Source organism: Mesitornis unicolor, unplaced genomic scaffold (assembly GCF_000695765.1).
Source record: "Mesitornis unicolor isolate BGI_N332 unplaced genomic scaffold, ASM69576v1 scaffold41430, whole genome shotgun sequence".
Lineage (NCBI taxonomy): Eukaryota > Metazoa > Chordata > Aves > Mesitornithiformes > Mesitornithidae > Mesitornis > Mesitornis unicolor.
The window spans coordinates 51,518-51,811 of record NW_010159669.1 but is presented as its reverse complement, the minus strand read 5'-3'; positions in this window follow the sequence as shown (position 1 = coordinate 51,811).

Below are 294 nucleotides of genomic sequence, written 5' to 3'. Positions count from 1 at the left end.
CCCAAAAACCTAGTCACCATGCAAAACAACAGCAAAGGAGCAGCAGGACAGTGAAACAGCTACAGATTCAGGGCTGAGCTGGAGACAAAACTGAAGCCAAACAGGGGGTCCTGCTGGCAGGTGATCAGCACACCTGAACATACAAATCAAGACATTTAAAGATGGTCCCTGCCATAACCTGCTCCGGTGCAGAGGGGATAGGAGAAACAGGCAACCTATGGCAGAGCCAAGGCAGACAAAAGGAAGACGAAGGCAGAACGACCCCTCAGTGACAGCGCAGTGCAGCAGAGGCTT